General features: G+C 40.7%; 3 long non-coding RNA genes across 6 annotated transcripts; 1 reads left to right on the forward strand and 2 right to left on the reverse strand.

The window, feature by feature from the left end:
* Positions 1-219: 219 nt before the first annotated feature.
* LOC135301531 (uncharacterized) lies at positions 220-6,088 on the reverse strand. Its single transcript, XR_010363279.1, has 3 exons — positions 4,284-6,088; positions 4,156-4,206; positions 220-2,323 (listed from the first exon to the last, which is right to left on the reverse strand). It is a non-coding gene; the product is annotated as an uncharacterized LOC135301531 (long non-coding RNA).
* LOC135301533 (uncharacterized) lies at positions 5,934-9,060 on the forward strand. Its single transcript, XR_010363286.1, has 3 exons — positions 5,934-6,447; positions 7,007-7,048; positions 8,750-9,060. It is a non-coding gene; the product is annotated as an uncharacterized LOC135301533 (long non-coding RNA).
* A 2,758-nt stretch (positions 9,061-11,818) lies between these two features.
* On the reverse strand, positions 11,819-16,612 carry LOC135288130 (uncharacterized). Of its 4 annotated transcripts, none has more exons than XR_010351418.1 (4): positions 16,558-16,612; positions 14,432-14,723; positions 14,195-14,247; positions 11,819-13,897 (listed from the first exon to the last, which is right to left on the reverse strand). It is a non-coding gene; the product is annotated as an uncharacterized LOC135288130 (long non-coding RNA). The 4 variants fall into 4 exon arrangements; XR_010351421.1 differs by lacking the exon at positions 16,558-16,612 and adding an exon at positions 16,448-16,526; XR_010351419.1 differs by lacking the exon at positions 16,558-16,612 and adding an exon at positions 16,323-16,413.
* Positions 16,613-20,379: the final 3,767 nt, after the last annotated feature.

The following is a 20,379-nucleotide window of genomic DNA, read 5'->3' on the forward strand; positions in this document are numbered from 1 at the left end:
TCTAAAGTGAATCAATAAAAGGGAATCTCATTCAGAATGTTATGATCTCTATAATTGTAATAGTTTATCTTCAAAATGAACCTTTAAATTAAGTCTATGACATCAGGAAAGAGCAGAATTAGCATAGTCCAAATTTGGATGTCAAAACTGCAACCTTTGTTCTCTCTTCATTTTCACTAATGAAAACTTCAAATTCTAAATCTTAAAAAGGTTCCCATTTTGCCAGACCAATCTTATTGGAGCAGAGACTCATGTCTTGTTCCATATCAGACTGAAGCAACAACAGAAGACTCAGCAAAGGGTCTTCTGTTCAATTAATTGACTACTAACATAGCTACAAGTGATGGTGTCCCTAATGAGATGGAGTTACAGCAAGTCATCTGATGATGCAGAGCACCAGGTTGGAAAAGAGCAATAAAATATCCTACAGCTTATATCTGAAAAGGGTGATGAGAAAATCAAAAGGTAACAAGGTCAAAGTTGAGTTTTCTGACGGCAACTGATGTTTTCCTTCCAATGCAAATTCACAGTGCTTCCTTTTCTTTCAGCCTCGTGTGAGCTAAAGAATATTTCATTTCCTATGCCTTGACGTGGTGAGACATATGAAGTTCCTTTGGGAAATTTCATTACTTTGAGAGGCACTGCAGTTTGCATAAATTAAAAAGAGCAGTAGTTGCAATTACACCACTGATTTTCTCTTTATCCTTATGAGATTAAAATTCTTCTGTGTTCAGAGTATGGATAGTTTCTCAGGTGGGCTGTACCTAAAGCCTTTTCTATAGGCTATGCTTATGCTGTTTTCTTCATGTGTACATACAGCTGTAAATACAAGGAGTCTGTGAACAGTGTGGCTGGGGGTGCCTGTAGACAAACAAGGACAAAGTTTGCTCAGGTTACAGGGTTACTACTATAACTCTTGGGAAAGAATTACTACAAAGCAATTCAAGCTCAGGCATCCACATGTTGGAACCAGGCTGAGTAACCAAAGGTGAGAAAGTTTTCTGATCATGGAAGTGAAGTTTCCAATCAGTTTCTTCCTTATCATACTTACTTCTAGATTTCCACAGCTTTCCTACTTGTTCCAATATCTCTTTACTAAAAGCATTTCTTTAATTTTTCTCAAACAACTCCTTTGATATCTTTTCTCTCTAATACCTCCATGTATATTGCTGTTTGTTCTCCATTATGATCCAAGGACAGAAATTTGTTAGAATACCTCTTGTCAATATTATTAGAGGGTATTTTGCAAATGTCCCTATTTGTTTGCAATTTTATTTTGTTCTGGACATAAGGCTACATGCTTGCTTTATTTCTAAGGACATAAAAAACTTGCCTCTTGTTGGCTAATAGAACAGATATCATTTTCCCAAACATTGATTAGCAGCAATCATCACATTCTGCATAATCAAAGGCACTGTAAAACTCTTTTTCCTTGGCCTTTATTCTTCATAGCAGAGGCGCAGTTATGGAGGTTTGTACTGGAGGTTGTTTCTCTGGGAAGAAGGGGCTGTATATGTCTGTTTGATTTTGATTTGCCCTGGTGCATTAAAACTTTGTGTTTCCTGCTGAGTACAATGTGATGACTTGCAACATCAAGGCTACAGATCTTGTCTTCACTGACATAGTGGAGAGATGAACTGAGACTGAAATGGTATCTGTAACAAATGGCATGCTGCTATCAACCATATAGTTTGCATTTCAGTTGGAGACAACAAAAATCAACATTAAGAATTTGGTCCATTTTCTACTACAGTCAGACGTACCAGAGTGGAAGCTACAGTAACTCTATTTAACTCAACCACAGACATGTTTAGGAGTCATAGAATCATAGAATGGCTTGAGGTGGAAGAGACCTTAAAGACCACCTAATTCCAACCCCCCTGCCTTGGGCAGCATACTAGTTTGAAAGTAAACCAGTGAGAGATTCCAAGTCAGAACTACAATTTAATAGGAAAATCAAAATAAAGGCAGAAAAGACTGGCTTAAACTGACAGAGTCAGGGTACAGCCTGACACCCTGTTGGTCAGGGTGGTGGTAGCACTCTGATTAAATGGTGGCTGCAGTCGTGTTGGAGTGATAGATATGGTTCTGTGGTTCTGATCGTGTAGAAGGGTCTGGTCTTCTTCCGAAGGTCCAGGGGTGGTTATGAAGCTCTTGTCCTCTGGGAGTTCAGTAGGTAGGGCTGCCCATTGTTTTCCAAATCTCAGATTATATCCAGGTAGCAATGCTTGCTTCCTCTTCCTGGGCTGAGCATTTGACAATGGGATGATGTAATTTATCAGTCATGCAGTGAGACTTGATGGTGCATTAGCAGAAGATAGCCCTAGAGGGAATTATCAGGGATGAGTCATGGAGATGATAAAGAACACTGCTCCACCTGTTTTTAACAGCTTATGAAGATGTTAATAGAGTACATACTTTTGGTTACATTTTACATTGTAACCTAAGACAAGCAGGGACACCTTTCATTAAACCAGGTTGGTCAGAGCCCAATCCAATTTGGCCTTGAACAATTCCAGGGATGGGACATGGACAATTTCTCTTGGCAACTTATTGCAGTGCCCCACCAAACTCAGGGAAGAATTTCCTCCTGACATCTAATCTAAACCTACTCTCATTTTGAATATATTCTCCCTTGTCCTGTCACTACATGCTTTTGCAAACAGTTTCTCTCCATCTTTCTTGCAGGCTCCCTTCAGGTATTGGAAGGCCCTAATTAGGTTGATGCAAAGCCTTCTCTTCTCCAGACTGAACAATCTCAATTGTCTCAGCCTTTCCTCAGGAGAGGTGTTTCCTCCCTCTAATCATCCTGGTGGTCCTCCTCTGGACTTGCTCCAACAGCTTGATGTCCTTCCTGTTCTGGGGGCCTCAGGCCTGGATGCAGCACTGCAGCTGGCATCTCACCAGAGCAGAGTGGGTGAATCACCTCTTTCACACTGCACCCATGCTGATTTGGATGCAGCCCAGGACACATGAGTCTTTCTGGGCTGCAAGTGTATATTGCCAGCTCATATTCAATATTTTATCCACCAGCAGCCCCCAGTCCATCTCAGCAGGGCTGCTCTTGATATGCTTATCCCCTAGCCTATGCTGATAGCAAGGGTTGCCCCAACCCAGATGCAAAACCTTGCACTTGGTCTTGTTAAACCTCATGCAATTCCCATGAGCCCACTTCTCAAACTTTTCCAGGTCTCTGTGAATGGCATTGCATCCTTCAAGAGTGACAGCTGCACTACTCAGCTTGGTGTCATCTTCAAAATTGCTGAAGGTACACTAGATTCCTTTGGTTATATCATTAAGGAAGATATTAAATAACACTGATCCAAATATAGGCTGTTCATGGTTTGACACTGGTCAAAAGCCAGGCACCCACTAAAGTTGCTCACTCACCCTCCCCTGCCACAGCTGGGCAGAGGAAAGAAAAAAATTAACAAAAGGTTAATGAGTTGAAATAAGGACTAGTTGAGATAAGGACTCCAAGGGCAAAACTGTGTCAAAGGCTCAACTTAAAATGAGTTTATTAAACAAAATGAGTTTATTACTAACAAAATGAGTTTATTACTAACAAAATCAGAGGAGGGTATTGAGATGTAAAATAAGCCCTTGAAAACACCTCTTCTTCCCCCCATCCCCTCCTCCTTCTCCCTGACAGTTCAGGGAGACAGCAGGGTGGGGGTTTTGCTCAGTCCACCACCTGAGATTTTCTTCCACTGCTCAGGGAGAGGAGAGAGACTGTGAGACTGTAGGGTTCCTTCCCACGGGAGATGGTTCTCTGAGAACTTCTCCAGCATGGGTCCACTCTCACAAGCAGCAGTGCTTCCAAAACCACTGCAATGTGAGTCCCTCCCACAGGCAGACAGTCCTCCCAAAACTGTTGTGGCATGGGTCACTTTCCTCCAAGGGCAGGCTGCTCCAGCCTGGAAGCAGGGACCTCTTCTCTCCATTGGGTTTCCCACTGGATCACAGCCTTCTCCAGGCAACCACCCACTCCAGCATGAGCACCTCCCCCATGGGCTGCAGATTTCTGCATCCCCCGTGGATCCCCATGGGCTGCAGGGGCACAGCTCCTTCACCATGGTCATCAGTCACCACAGCCTGCAGAGGCATCTTGGCTCTGGCACCTGGAGCACCTCCTCTCCCTCCTTCTTCACTGACCTTGGTGTCTCCATGTTGTTTCCCCGACATGGTCTCACCTCCTCCTCTTCTCTGGATAGAAAAAAAACTGCATCACCACCTTTGTTTTGATTTCTCATTAAATATGTTATCACAGAGGTGTTACCAACCTCTCTAATTTGCCCAGGCTTGACCAGAGGCATGTCCATCTTCAGACCCATCAGGGATTGGCTCTTCTGGACATGGTGGAAGCTTCTAGCAGCTTCTCACAGAAGCCACCTCTGTGGCCCTCCCTGCTACCAAAAACTAGGCTGTGCAAAGCCAGCACAAAGCTCCAGAGGGACAACACTTCTCACTGATATTTATCAAGAGTCTCATCACTAACCTCTGGATGTGCCTATTCAAAAAACTTCTTATCCATCTTACAGTCTGCTCATCAAATCCATCTCTCTCCAATTGTCGTGGGTTGGCCCGGAAATGTGTTTCTGGAAAGGTTTAAGTCGGGCCAATCAGTGGCCAAATTCAAAATTGGCATGTGATGCGGCCACTGAGGATCTGGATATGCCTCTGAGAACACACGGGGGTTAAAAGCAGGGGATTCTCAGAGAACTTCCTCTTTGGGAATCCGGCGTTGGTGAGTAGAGTCTGGCCTCTCCCCTGCCCAGCTGCGTCTGGGTGGGGGAGGGGGAGGCCATGACAGGGAGGAGGCCGGGAGCCCCAGAAGGTGCAGAGGTGGAGGAGAACATGCAGGGGTGGAAGAGACTTAGGATGTCTGGGCAGCCCCTCCGGAGAGAGGGACAGAAATTGTGCTGGCAGCTCAGCCGGCCAGAAGCGGGGGATGCGGCAGAGAGAGGTGCCCGGAAGCTGTGGGAGTCCTTGGGCAGGCAGAAGTGAAAATTTTAACCCCTTTTTAGACTAATAGAAACCTTACAAATACTGAATCCTCCTGAATCAGGATGAGGTGAGAGAGAGAGATGAGAGATGAAATGGGCAAGTGTGAGAAAAGCTGGAAGAGGAGAGAAGAGTAGAAGAGATAATGGAGTGGCCTTGAGCTGGACTCTCTCTTGTATAGCCATGGACAGACCCGTGTTTTTTCCCTGTGACCCAGAGACTGTATTTAAGGGGAGGCAACACCAGGGAGTCAAGAGTGAAGCAGCGGCGTGAACAGAAACAGCTGAGGAGGGTGTGAGATGCCCTCTGTCTCCACGGAGAGGAAGATCTCTGTTCATGAGGCCCCTCGGCCCCAAGGGGTGAAATATGGGGGGGACTGGTGTCCCAAAGTTGAAACTCTTCATGAAGTCCCTCGGCCCCAGGGGGTGAAATTTGGGGGGGACTGGTGTCCCAAAGTTGAGAGACTGCTGTTTCTGGAAGTGGAGCATCTTTGAACGGGGAACCCTAAAAGCAGTCCTGGCCCGTGTCCAGTGGTGAGAGCACTGGACATGGTGGGGAGAAGTCACAAGGGCCGATGTTCTCTGGGTGGGGCCATGGATGATACGGAAGCACAAGAGGTTTTAATTGTGCTTCCGGGGGAGGCCCATGAGGCAAGGGGGGACTCCTCTCTCCCTGATGGATTTGAGGGTTGATAATTCGAGGGGTGGTGAATTTGTGGAGAAAAGGGAGGGGGAGGAGGAAGGTATCTGGAAGGTTTTTATTTTTAGCTTGGTATGTGTTCCTTTTTAGATTTGTAATAAATAAAGTGTTGTGTTTTTCCCTCCATCCCCGAATGGGAGCCTGCTTTGTTCTATTCCCGCGTCACATCTCACAGCAACCATTTTAGAAATATACCCATCATGGGGGCCCTGGCATTGTGCCAGGGTCAAACCATGACACCAATTCAGAGAGAAGAATATTTTGGGGGACTGTGTCAAAGGCTTTACAGAAGTCCAGATAAATGACACCTGTAACCTTTTGTCCTTGGTACAGAGAAATGGGTGTGGAGTGTTCAGTGATGTTTATACAATTCCATCTTACATCACAGCAGGGGGAATGCCATGCCCAGAAATGGAAGGGGGGCCATTTTGTCTGGCACACTTTAGCAAAAGGATCTGTGGACATGGCATCCCATGTCTAGACATTGTTTTTTCCCCACTTTCCATCCCTCTAAGTTGTTTGTGCAGGACAAGGGGCTGAGAAGAGGCAGTGGGGCTGCTGCTGGGGATGTGGTGCTGAAGCTCAGAGAGGCAGCCAAGACCAATAGTGCTGGGGGCACAGTTTTATAGTTGCCAGATGGACCATTTCCCCACATCCCAGTGTGACAAGGATATGGAGCAACAGTGCCAATACTAACCAGCTGAGCAAGAAACCAGTCCAGCAGGGTGGCACTGAATTCCACAGGTAGAGACACACTCATCACTACTGTCACCATTGCTGCCACAGAGACGGAGCAGGAAAACCACTACCATAGGCAAGCAACTGCTACAGCAGCACGTGCACCCCCTATCTGCCATCGGAATCATCCCATAAGCCCCTGCCATCCCATTTTTGTTCTGGGGGGGACCACATGGGTTGTCCAGGATGGCAGCTGTTTTGTCTTTTGTTCCAGGGGGATAGTGTGATAACTTGCTTGTTGCCATTCGCTCTTTCTTACATTTTTCTTTTGATTGCTGTTTACTGAAATTTTTTTAATAGATTTGTGGCTCTAATATTTTTTAAAATCTTTCATAGCTTTGTTTTTGTTCTTTTCTTTTTCTTTCTACTGCTATGAGGGAGGGAAGGAGGGAGGGATTCATGCCACCTTGGCCTTTTGCTCACTGTAAAACCATCACAGTGTTCTCTTGTCAACTGATGTAGTTGCTCCATTATAGACAGCCACTAGTTTGGTCAGGCAGGATTTGCCCATGGTGAAGTTGTGCTGTCTGTCCAATATCACCTCATTGTTTTCCATGTGCCTTAGCATGGCTTCTGGATCTCTTCCATCATGTTTCCAGGCACAGAGGTGAGTAGTTCCCAGCCAGTAGTTCCCAGGGTTGTTCTTTCTACATTTTTAAAGATGGGTACAACATATCCCCTTTTTCCCATCACCTGGGACTTCACCTGACTGCCATGACTTTTCAAATATCATGGAGAGTGGCTTGGCAACTGCATCAGCCAATTCCCTCAGGACTCTGGAATACATCTCATCAACTCTTAGCTGCTTATTGTTGTCAAGAGTACATAATTCTTGTAAGAGTAGGCATCATCAAAAGTATGTATTTGAGAATATTGGAAACATTAAGGAAGCAGATTTGTCAGCAGCCAGAGATCTTTTTTCCTGGAAGAGCTCAGCTTGGTTTCACACTGTTTAAGCATCAGAAACACTCCGTTCACACTTGATGTGCTTGGAATGAATTTAGTAGGTTTATGATCCTTATGGCAAGGGGGGAACTTTTCCTTTGGAAAAAAAATTGACTTTGAAAATAAATCATAGTACTAGGAAAGGTTTTAATCTAATTTCTTAGTCAAGATATCGTATCATGCTTATTTCTTTAGATACTTGCTACTTAACATAAAGTCTATCACAGAGAAAACATGGAGCAATGCTTTCGAGTATAAAGAATGTTTTGTCTTATGACAAGAGCCATGAAGTCAGCAATATTCCTCAGTGAAACATAGTGCAAAGAGATACATACGACAGAATAGGAAATCCCAATCTTTCTCATTACTTCCTTTGGAGAGTTAGGAAAAAGATTTGAAAAAGTAAGAAATACGGAAAGCATTTCACTTACAGATTAACAGTGGTGAAAAGAACTGTTACCCAAAGCCAAAAGACTAAAGCCCAAGGATAAGGGTTATTCAAAGTGAAAGTGTGGTTAGGACAAAGTGTCAAAACCCTGAAAGCCTGGCTCAGTTTGGGAAAGGGAGCAAAAGAAGTATAAGGGAAGGGCTGAGGTTGTTTACCCCTGAGGCTTCATTTTAGGTATAAACTGTTAAAAATTGTGAGATGTTTTACTAGTCATGCAGAAGCTGCATAGAAGCTTCTGCACAATGGCCAGAATAAAAACCCAGATAGTTTCTGTGTTACTGAAAATTTCCTTAAGAACTGTCCCTCATTGGCAAAGTTTCCCTTTCCATCAATTCCCCATCTTTAAAAGCAGACTCTCCACTGCACCTCAGCTGACTCTCCAGTATTCTAATTCCTTCTTTAGTGCTCTAAATTTGGAGTAACTACGTATAGTTTTACTCAGTTTGGAGTTGAAGCTGGTGCTGGCCAACACACAAAATCACCAAGCAAAATTCAACTCCTCCACATCCCACCCACTTCCCCAGGAGACAATTCCTGCATCCTTGTATTCAGCATATATTTCAGTAGAAGGAAAATACCAACAAGTCTAGTTCATTGACATCACTAATCTGCTGTGACAGCACAAGCCAAGCAGACACTGGCAATATCTATTCACTCAGAAAACACTAAGAAAAAAGGTTTTGGAGAGAGGAAGAGAATTTAATAAGAGAAATTCTATCTAACATAGTATTAAATACTTCTCCTTTTTTGCACAGCACAGTCAAGAGTTAACATATAGCTAAAATATGTTTTAATTTGAATAATAAATACCTTTCTCTCAGCTTCTGGCCTGGAAAACTGGGTTCATTATATGCAAAGCATCTTTGCAGCGACTGGCACCTTCATAATGCATTTCTGCACGTCTGTTTGGTGTAGGGATGACTGTCACTAGTGACTCACATGAAGAAATCCACTAGGACCCTGCCAACACGAATACGTTAACTACTGATCATCAGCAGCATTTCACAGGTTGGCTACATTCGGGTTCTACAGAGCAGTATTGTCTGCTAATAAAATATACCTAGAAACCATATGAAAACACAGGTTATGGAGAATTCCAGGAAACAGTGGACCAAATGCTGCCTGTTTCTCTCTGATTCATCTGCTTTAAAGCTGAAATAAGAAAAAATAGACATAAACTTGGTTTTCCTAACTTCATTTGATTAACAGAATAAAGTTTCCTAAACAGCAAGAATAAACCCTGTTCTCTGCTGTACTCTGTGCCATGCAGTATGGACAGTTTAGCAGGTAAAGACAGCATAAGCTTTGAATCCCAGCTATTTCTGGACAGCAGAATAAGTTTGAACTTACATAAATTAGAACCCAAAAAGAAATATTTCTTTCAATTTATAGAAAAGACTGTGACAATTCAAAACAGAAAACAAGAGCCTTCAGAGTCAGATGTGATCCTCTTGTCACTGTGTACAAACCTACACTGAGCTTTTGTCACATGCATAAAGCATGTCAAAGATGCTCTTGTTTGACAGCATAATGTAGAATGATGGCATAGACCTGAAAAAAAGATTGACAAACAATAAAGATATGCATGTATGTATATGTATCAAAAGATTTGTTTGTTTCACAGGGGCTTGAAGCAGCTTCAAGCTGCGTTATTATTTTTTAAAGCTTTCTCTTTCTTTTTTCTTTTTACTTTTTTCTTGATTATTTTATTCTTTTTCAGTACCAAACCATATTACTAGGTTGGTGCCTTTTCTTTTTTGGGTGAATTTGATGGTGTAAGCCTCTGGAAGAACTACAATGGTGTAAAGGTGTTCCTCTGTTATACATTAATCAGACTTAAAACTGAAGGTGAAAGAACTAAAAATCCCTCCCATTAGTGTAGTCAGTGTGTGTGTGCAATCATGACATCAGTACTTTCAAATATGTGACAAACCTCATGTAAATTTGCAACCTCCACCAGATTGGTAACTAGAGGCTCATCAGTCAAGCTCCGGCCACAACTTGAATAGCAGTATCACATGCATGAATGGATGCATATGCCTGTTGGATCTTCAGTTGCACCTATTAGTAGTACCAGACATAGTCCACCATGTAAAGAAAAGAAGTAAATCTGAAAATGGTAGCTGAAGAGGACAAAAATTATCACTAGCATTGAAAGATTATAGCTGGCTACCACTATAACTATTCCATTTGCTATCCTGCATCTCATTCAGGTATGGTATGGGAACCATTTGCTATTTCCATTTGTCCTGTTTTTTAGTTTGTCAGTGTGTTTACTTAGCATTATTTATAATTTTTCTAACATGGTTTTGGGAACAAGGCTTCTGTCTCACTCTGTTTTTCATCTGCCTCTGTGTGCACAACCTGTAGTCATTTTGGAACACTCAACCATTTGTAACGCTCTCTGGGGTAAAAGGTTCTAACTTTATGAATTCTGTAGCTTTGGGGGAGAAAGGCTCCCTCGAGTAAAAAAAGACAGTTTGTTTACAATATTTATTTGAGAGAAAAAGCCTCAAATGAGCCCACATTTTAATAGACATCAAAGAATACACAAAAGACAGAAGAAACTCAGGCAGCATGTACATCTTCTTAGGTGTACAAGCTTCACTAGTACTTCTAGAAGTACTCAGAGTCAGCACTGTGTTCTGAATTTATCATTCAAATATTTATTGAAGTCTGCCTGTAGATACCTTTATTAACCAAACATTCTTAGTTGTAAGAATGAAATGAGGTTTCTTTAAGACTTGTGTTCCATAGAATTATGTGCTGGTTTCAGCTACAGTCTGATCCCCTAATTCTTCATCAAATTACTCCTATATCTGCTTTTCAAATGTTGCCTGAACTCTTGACGAGCTTAACTCATTGTATAATTTTTCTGCCCTTTTTTAGCATAATCACAGCAGTAGCTCTTTTCCAGTCTTCCAGAATTTACCAATTAATTTAAGATTTATGAAAGTATTGAAGTATTTCCTAAAGAGGCTACAACTTGCATGAAAATCTGAGGGATTAAGTTACACATCATTCCCAAATTCCCATCTTGAACAAGCATTTTTTGTCTTCTAGAACTACAAAATCATCAGAATAATGTATGTCTTCCTTACAGGCCAAAACCACATCATTGTGCACATCAAAAAGTTGTCTTGTGTTTTCTTCATCACTGGACCAAGGATGCTAAAAAAATGTCCATTGTTGATAATACATCAAATACCCCTACCCCCAAATAATTATGAGCTGCTTATGCCAGTACAACCAGTGCTGCCAATTACAAATTCTTCCCCTCTACCTCCAATCTGCTCCTCACTTGCTTTGTGTTATTGGTAAGCTATTCATAGTCTGCCTCTTAACCAAACTGAAATGCTGCATCTCCTGACACAGTATTCTGAAAGGGTTGCGCTGACACAACTAGCACAAACTCTCCATTCCTCTCAGCTAACCTTTGACAAGAGGGGACTGAGCTCAAGAAAAACACTTTTGTTTAACACTGACTGAAGTGCAATAGGTTGCAGCACAGCATGGAAGTTTTGCATAGTGCTAACTTCCCTGTACCAATCTGTAACATGCTTCTTGTGTTTTCTTGCACTTTAAGAGCATGCTGCTACAATATGTTTAAGAGCACAGTGTGTTCCTTGAAGGCAACTGTTCCTTATTTTTAAAATTTTGTCCAAATTTATTCAACTACTGATAGTACTGAATTAAAGAAAATATCCATACATAGAAAAGTTCACAGTAGGTATTTTCTGGTTGCCTTCTCCAAAACCTAGTTCTTGCTTTTTTTTTAATAGAAAGAAAAGTCTGTGATAGTGTCTGTAACAGAAAAAAATAGGAGCTTGGTCACAACTATCTGTTGCTTACATCACCTCTCTGTTTAAGGATTTTCTTACAGTATAAGTGTCTATGACAGTCGTTACCTAAAGAATTGGGACAAAACAACAGAATATGGATATCAGCTACTTTATTGCATAGCCCAGCACACTTACTGCATAGTCTTGGAAAAGATGCCAGAAAAAAATGAAAAAAGAATATTCTTTTCCTCTGTGTGTTCTTGTTTTGGTTCCTAGGTGTGATAAAGTTGAGATCTAGACCAAATACTGTAAATACAACTCTGGTTTTATTTGTAACATGAATGTTCTACCTCAACTTACAATCGGACACATTAATTAAAGACAGAAGTAAAATATTTTCTTTAAAAACACATAATTTCTATGAAATTGCTCACACTATGCTACACAGATATTGAAAGGAACAAATTTATGAAAGGTAAAGTTCCCTTGCTTACTCCTTTGCATCACTTTCTATGTCCCAGCTGATAATAAAAATGTGGAGAAAACTTAAAACAGTACTTCCTGGCTGATCTAGGAAGTTGTGCAAAAGATAAAACTGTTGACAGGATTATAGTGTTACTTGTATATTACTAATTCCAGAGCTTTAAGGATTTGCCTTTCAGTTTGACTACCTGCTATGAAAAGAGAGAAAACACAAAGGCAAAACATTTGCTTATCCCACTTTTTAAGTTTTTATAGCCAGTGTGCTATAAATCTTTCTTAAATCTATAGTTCCTGGAGTTCAGTGACTGCATAAAAATCTTTACATTAGGGTTTATTCAACAACAACAAAAAAATCTAGCCTTTGTAGTGTCAAAGTAAATTTGCAAACCTGCCCTAAATTCTCTGCACATTGAAGTAGGGAAATGGCAATCAAATAAGCAACTATAACAGAAAAAAAATAAATCACTGATTTGAGTACAATTTTATTATTGAAATTTTCCAGGCTGGCAATACCTGTAAATATCTCTTTCATCTTTCTTATGTGCAAGCACATGACAAGTAGTCTCTGCCTCCTTCAAGCCTGCGACCAAGTTGCAGACTTCGTTCAAGTCACAGTCCAATCCTGATTCTCCTGATGGTGAGTGAGATGTAGCCAGAGGCTCTGGTGTGCTGTGCAGCTCCTCATCCATCTCAGCTTCATGGACCGAATGCCACGATGGCTAGTTTTAGTAAGGAGCTTCAATGTGCTGGCTGACGTCCTCTCCTAAGCATCCCAGCCTATACTTCGAGTCTGGTTTTCTTTCTTTTGCTTATCATGGGGATAAACTACTTTGTTCTTCATATAGACATGTACACAAAATGTGTGTTCCATGTCAGACACCAATTTGGCTTTCAGGGTTATCAGACAGTCAGTCACCAGCAATACCAGCTGATCTGTTTCTGCTGCCTGAGAACCTGCAGAACAATTCAAACCAAAGGAGAGAGACCACTGAATGCATTTAGTGCTGGCAGAGCCCTCAACAATCTAAGTAAAGGGCAGGGAAAATACCCATTTTCAAGCAGTCTCCTACACAAAGGAGGACTTAGCTAGCCCTCTTTGGATAACTACAGACTTTTCTTGAAAGTGCACTTATGTGCTGTAACAGCATAAGCGCAGTTTAGGTGTCTTGTTCTTTCCTGTGAGCATCCAAGATTCATTGCTGATTTGCATACAGTAAAGCAATGTTTTATGAGCATTTCTATAATGGGAACTATTCTTTTATCAGGGCAGGAAGTGGAAAAGCTGCAGAGACAACAGAAGTCAAGAAAGGAATAGAAAAAAAAAAGTCCAGATTCTGATACTTAAGTATAATTACATGTATTAATACAATTATGCAATTATCTTCATAGGAACAAAAAACCTTGTATTCACATTAAATGTCATCAATTAGTTTAAGTAGCATTATATTTTGGAGATTGGTCTTCTGAGTCATTGGTCTTATTGGAAACAAACAATAGTAAGGTTAAGGGAACACAGGACTTTGTTCAGAATTTGTCTACTTCAGTTTGCATCTACTACATACTTCATCCCTTACTGTCTAAAAAGGTTTTGTGGAATATAAAGGTTCTGATATGAGAGCTATAGTATACAAATTAATAAAAATGAAAATTTACTCAAAGAGTAGCTTGATTAAAAGAAGAAATCTTGTGTCTGTTGCAAGTATCTTTCTTGTTATTCTGAATTGAGTACCTAATTCTTTCCAGTATTCTTAACCTCTTCTAATTCTCATTCAGTCCTCAGAATCCTCATGCGTGTTTTCTAGGAAAAAAAAAAAAGGCATACTAATTATGAGCAGTCTCACAATTTATTTCTGAAATATGGCCACTGGAAAGTGAGCGTAAGGACCTGATCTGGAAATTTTTATGCTATTATTCAAGAACAGCTGAACTTGGAAAATCTCAGGTTTAGGCAATGATCTGGGCCTGCTCTTTTTCTTGTTCACCTTGTTTCCTTGACTGCTTGGCAAGCTGGAGGGTTCTGTAGGAATTTTTAAGATGGATTTTGCAAGGTTTCTGAAGAGAGACATCAGCCATGACAAATGGCCAGTACTCTTACCATTGTCACTAAGGGTCAAAGCAATCCATACTTATATCTCAGCTGGTTCTTTCCTAGAATAGGAGAAATAGAGAGAGAAAGAAAAATAGTCAAAACAAACAGAAAATATAAACCAAATTAGCTACATTGTAATGGTTCTCCAAACAGACAGGAAGTACGTCCTATTTTTTATTCATTGCAGCAGATCACATTTACTGCTGAAATATCACACAACTGAAAAACTGATGTTTGAAATACCTCTTTGGCTTTTCCTTTCCCTATAAAAACATCGTGTCACAGCCCACAAAGGTAGGAAGGTCACACTGGGATTCCTTCTCTTATCTTTGTTGGTAACACTGTGTGGGGAAGGAGATTTTTGTTTCATCTATTTTTTCTGCTAAGTTGCAGTGGAGACGATGCTTGTGTCGTTGTATCAGAAGCTGCCACAGACATGTATTCAGCCATTAAATGTCCAGTCCAGTGTGTTTGCAGAAGCATACATCTTGTTTCCCTCCTCTCTTGTTTTCCTCCTCCTCCCAAACAGTAAACACTGTATTGTCAAGGTACAAAGCAAAATATCTGAGTTAGTACATTGTTAGGCTGCAGACAGTGTTTCAGTGCTGGCAGAAAAATCAGGACATTTGGGAACCCAGCAGTAAGTACTGTTTTGTCTTGACCTATCCAGTGAATGTGCAATCCAAGACATTTTTTGGAGGTAGGCAAGGTTTTTTATTTCTTTAGTGCTGGATGTCTTCATATGTATTACTTGCCTAGTGGGTGAACTTAAGTTTCTGAGTCCCATTAATCAATGATTCACCTGCATGCCACTAGTTACATGCAGCTGGGTAAACACCTGGGTTAACACCTCTGCATTTATCAGTACACCAGTAGCTTTGCTCAGCACAGCCAGTGGGCCATTTTCTATTTCCTCTGTTGAGCATAACCTGATACAACCAGAAAACTTTGTGGTACAAACAAGCAAAAAACCAACCAAGCAACCAACCAAAGTTATAAATGGTTTAAGAGCACAATGAATATCTTGATCTTCCCTCTTCCCTTTCTTTCTGACAAATGTTATTAAAGGAATTATTTTCTTTTTTTATCCTACATTTGCATAAAAACCATAGAAAAAAATAGAAAAGTTCTAGACTAGAAAAGTCCAGGTTAGTTTTGAGACTAGGATCTTGAAAGACCATCTGGACTTGGCTTTAATTCAAAGTAACTCATGGACATTATATTTTAATCATTAATTAGTACTTCAGAATTTTAGGTCATGCTGGAAACTTAATAAAACACACCTTGCATATTTGGTTATAATGAGTTAAGAGTAGCTGAAAGATCCACTGAACCCATTTTTCTCCCTACCCTCCTTGCTTGTACACAGTACTGCTTGCTGTTCACAGAGAATTGTTAAAATTTTATTTCCTACTAAACTCTACCACTGACAGATGACACATTTGCAGTGCAAAATGTATCCGCAGAGCGGATATCCTTGTTTAGATCCAAGTTTATAACAGTTCATTCGTCTTTTTAATTGAAATTATGTAATATTTAAGCTCTCCACTTTCTCAGTATTATCATAAATTGTGGTTACTGTGAATCTCCTGCTATATAAATACAGGATGAAGTTAGCAAGTAGTTTTGCCAAAAAAAAGCAGACAGGGTTTACAGTGGAATGGAAGCCCAACATGAATTAATATCCTTAGATTTTCACCAAATTTCCTCCCACAGACTGAGATTATAAACCACAGTTTTACAACTGAGATATTTCTGGCTTATTTCAGCTAAAATAGCAACTACTTTGGGAAAACACATTTTTAAGGAAGATGTATGAGAAGCAAAGGAATCCAGAGGCGGAAACTCAAAGGCCTAATGAAGTGGCACATACACAAAACAAAAAACAAAAAAACCCAAAAAAACCAAAACAAAAAAAAAAAAAGAAAATGAAAGAAGAGAAATCAGTGTCTCTGTGAGTGTTTCAGAGGGGGAAGTGTAGCAGGCACAAGGCCTGCAAGGCCTTGGCGGTCAGAAGCCTGAGCTAGGAAATGCCAAAGTCAGCATGACTAAGGCTTTAGAAGCCCCTCTCTTCCGCCTTTCGGACCCTGCTATCTCCCTGCAAATCCATAGGTTACTTTCCCCTGACCCTTACTATTGGACAGTTTTCAAAACCCCTGTAGGGTATAAAAACCCCTAACTCTGCCCGGTTCGAGAGAGGAGAGCTGTCACTGGACCCTTCGCGGAGACCCGAATAAAAGAACCCTGCGGAACCCATACAGCGCTTCTCCCTCTCTCTCTGCTTCTGCTGCAGCGGCACCTGGGCGGCACCTGGCTTGCTGAAAGAGCTGAAATCACTAAAGAGCTGACTGCAAATCACTATAGCTTGCCTGGGTTGCCTGAGCCCCCCGCTGAGCTATCCTGGCCCCCCGCTGAGCTATCCTGGCCCCCTGCTGAGCTATCCTGGCCAGCCAGCATTCCCCGCTGGGCTTCTGCCCTGAGGGTAATAGCCCACCATAGGGAAGGGAATAAGCCTCACTCAAATTCATGACAATAGGCTAAGAAATAATAGACATTAATCAATTTATTTTAATAGTATTCAGGGAGTAGTATTATTAAACCAAGAATAGACACCTAACCAGAGTTGGGAGCTATACAAAATGACAATTCCTATTCTACATAGTTTACTTCCAGTTATAATCTGACAGGAGGGGTATGGGTTAAGAGAAAAAATTATGCATGTGTACTGTACTTAAAAGCTATACCTATTTTCAACAAACCTACTCAACATGTTTTCATGATATAAAAATATACATAGCACCAACTCTGCCACTAAAGAAGGAACTAATTTCCAGTCGTCTGAGAGACGACTGAAAATACAAAATGCAGTCATATGAAAGTCCCTAATCAACTTTTTCAATGAGACTTTTAAAAAGGCTTACCCTTTTAAAAGGGTTCATGTAATCTGAGTTGGATTCAGAGAAGAATTACTGACAAGATATTCTCAAGAAGTCCAAACAACACAAAAGTTTATTGGGAAACTAGAAAAATCAGAGAAGTCTGGCAAAATGTTAGTACGACATCCAATCAACGTAAAGTTCACAGCATTAACATGGCCCATTCAACTTAGCAAACTTTACACTCATTTGATGTTAAGTTACTCAAAGTACTCCAAGTAGAAGGAATTAGAAGAAGGAGAAAGAGAGAAAGACAGAAAATATATAGAAAAGGAGACATAACTACCAACTCTTGGGTTCCAGCAGTGTATGGATACAAACCCCAAGAGGAAGGTAGGGCCTAGAGAAACGGGATGTCCTTGTATTCAACCCCTTGGTCTTCCTGGACCCATTCCCCAAGTGGGACTTCCAGCCACCTGACCACTTAGAAGAGAGATAAGGGGAGAGTAGAGCACCACCTCCAGTGTTTCATGATTGGCAGACACTACAGGGCTCTAAGTCTGGGGGGTGTAGGGCAGTTCACTGCCTCACTAGGGCAAGGCCCAACCTTGCCCTTGTCCCAGAGAGAGATTATGTGGCCTCAGTGATTCTACAGTCCTCATCTGTCCCACCTCTCACACATTGCACTGCTAAAAATGTATCAACTGCAATACAATTACTCCCTTCCTTATTTTCTTTCATTTCCTTTTGAACTGGTAAATGACACTAGAAATTAGGCTCTGTCTGCTCTCTTGATTTTCTGCAAACCCACTGACCCAAAATGAATGTGTAGAAAGTGCAGATGTTGTGATGGAATATGTCCATGGATATTCAGGTGTTTCAGCAGAATTCTGCTTTCAAATTTGAGCTGTCCCAAATGGTGATCACAACACATACATTGTGGCACAAGAGTGTAGATAGCAGTTTATGAGGTTTACTTACAAGACAAATGAAAAAAAGATCTTTCTTCAGTAACAGTTATAAGACAGCTTTTTTCAAGCTGTTTTTCCTAGCAAGATTTATGCACGTGCATCAACTTCACATGCAAGTTTTTAGACAGACAATGAAAGCTAGCAGATTTGTCAACCTGTGATCATGTTTTCTGTTCAATAGTTAGATTTGGAATCTCTATGTTATTAGCATTTCTGCCTAGACTTGAGGAGCAAAAGGCCAAAAATCTGTGAATGACGAATCAATTCCCAGAGTTTTCTGAAGGAAGCACAGTTTTTTGAAGAAAATAAACTACTGGAGTTGGAATCAGCCCAGCTTGCTCATCTGGACCTGAACAAAATATTTCTGGTGTCTCATGAGGTTTTTATGAGGTATAGAATCAACCTCAAACCTGAAGAGTTGCAGTGAGGGGGGCAGCTTTCTCCCTACCCCTATGCCAAGGTGTAGTATTTGATTAAGTTCAGGAAGCTTTATTTGTTTCTAGTACTGCTCTATACTCAGCAGCCTGAACAAATTGGACAGAATTAGGATGCATCTCTGTATGCATTTATCTTCCAGTACATACTTATTACTCACCCAAAAAATTCTCAAACTTAAGTGAAAATCCAACTGATATAACCAAATCAAGACATTCAAGAGATAAAGCTGAGTTATTTTGAAGTGTATTTTGCCCATAGAACACCTTTAAGCAAGTCAAAATATAATTATTTTGTTAGTACTAAGCTGTCCTTTCAGAGCTTAAATTCAGTGTTCAGAAAGAACACTGAGAAGATGGATTTAACTGCAACAAGGCCCAAGAAATACTGACCCTCAGAAGCTTCCCTCTAAATAGTTGTGTTTCTGGAATGTGAATTTAATCCATTTCCATCTTTTACAGTCATAGACACTGATTAAATGGAAGGTATTCAGAGCTGTGCATGTCACCTAACTCACATCTCTGAGACCACAACATCAAAGTCTCTGCTCTTCTGCATCTCCCTGGAATTATGGTTGTAACTTCCAGCAGAAAAGCAAAGATTATCACATTCAATAGGAAAACTATCAGGTCTCTGATTTACTAGTGTCTCACTGCCTTTCTTTCAGAGTTTTCAAGTATGTATTCCTGTTGGTATGTATACTTGACAAAAACAATTATGGAATATAAGAGAGGTCTTTTCTCACTGTCTGGGTTTAAGACAATTTAAAAAGGTGGACACTCTTAAATTAGTTATCTCCCCTTAGTTTTAACCAATCCCTTTCCATCAATAAGCAGAAATTAAATACAAGTAGATATGAGTGAAAAAATAAGTTTTCTGGCAAGCAAAACAGCAACAGGGAAAAAAATAACAGTAAACAATAACTAAATACAAAATTACTAAATCTTACAAACTCCCTAAAAACAAAGAGACACCCAAAATGGCACAAATACCCTTTCCAAGATGGTACCCACCACAGGTAACCTCAGTAGGAAGACAAAGAGAAAATGGCATCTGACCCTTCCTCCAGGACAGTACCCTCCATGCAATTGCACGGTTGAGACAAAGGGAAAGGACGGTGGCAAACCCTCCTGGGAAAGTAGGATTTTACACAGGAGTTCTAGTGGCAGATGAGGATTGCCAGCCTGTGTGGGGTCAGTGCCACCGCCCTTCACTTCTTCCCACCAACTGCTGGAATCCGATAGGGTTGGTGCTGTTGTTTCTGAGCCACGGGTGTGTCGGGGTGGGGGAAAAAACAGTCTGTCAGCACCCTACCCCAAAATTCTGGTTCTGGCCATGGCACCAGATCTTAAAGAGACAGTATCAATGTGGGTGTGGGGGTCACAGATAGATATGGAATACAACAATATTTTGGGTTACTCATGACACTCACTTATGTCAATGTTAAATAGAAACATAATGCAAGACAGGTGGGGTGATCTGATCATGAAATTAGGTTGAAAAATGCTTGCAGGTCTTATTTGAAGATAATGAATGTGAGCATAGTGACATCATAAGGAAGTAAGATCCCAGGAATTTTTAGTTATCTATTTTAGATGCAATATTTACTGTGGTGAGTCGAGATGAAAAATAATTCAAGTTTTACCATGACAAAAATTCACTAACATCATTGTAAGACCTTGACAATATCCTTTTCCTCCTTCCTCCTTCTTATAATTTGTTATAAAATAACAGCAAGTGTCTGGAAGCCTTCCCCTGGGTATCATACAAGCCTTTTTGACAGAAGTCTTTGGCATTCCACTCAAGTGGAATGGAAGATGTTATAAAATTTTCTGGGATTAAACTAGTTACAAGCAAACATACAAGGGATTAAAACTAGTTACAAGCAAACATACAAGGGATTAAAACT

Source organism: Passer domesticus, chromosome 1, assembly GCF_036417665.1.
Source record: "Passer domesticus isolate bPasDom1 chromosome 1, bPasDom1.hap1, whole genome shotgun sequence".
Classification (NCBI taxonomy): Eukaryota; Metazoa; Chordata; class Aves; order Passeriformes; family Passeridae; genus Passer; species Passer domesticus.